This window comes from Rhincodon typus, chromosome 15, assembly GCF_021869965.1.
Source record: "Rhincodon typus isolate 14 chromosome 15, sRhiTyp1.1, whole genome shotgun sequence".
Taxonomy (NCBI): domain Eukaryota; kingdom Metazoa; phylum Chordata; class Chondrichthyes; order Orectolobiformes; family Rhincodontidae; genus Rhincodon; species Rhincodon typus.
In genome coordinates this window covers 46,777,365-46,777,765 of record NC_063346.1, presented here as the reverse complement: position 1 = coordinate 46,777,765, position 401 = coordinate 46,777,365, and positions in this window count along the sequence as shown.

Sequence of the window (401 nt, the reverse complement as noted above, 5' to 3'; positions counted from 1 at the left end):
CAAAGGAGTCTTGGGACTGAGACAGAAGAGCTCCAAGAAAGACAACAATTTTCCTTTGTGCAACGACTGCAACCAGAAGAGAATCTTCCTCAATTCCCAGCGACTTCAGTTTTACTAGGGCTCCTTGATGCCATAGTCAGTCAAATATTCCTTTGATGTCAAGGGCAGTCATTCTCACATCACGTTGGACTGAGTTTGCAAATGAGATAAGTGGTGGTTGATTAGAGTACTCATGATGTGATGTTAATGGCTTCAAAAAGGCATTTGAGAAAAGCTGCAGAAAAGGCTCATCAGCGATACCAAACAGAATGGAATAAAAGAATGGATATAAGGTTTGCCAAGTGGCAGTGAAAAGTCACTTTTCAACTGTAGAAAGGTATACAGTGGAATTCCCTAGGTTT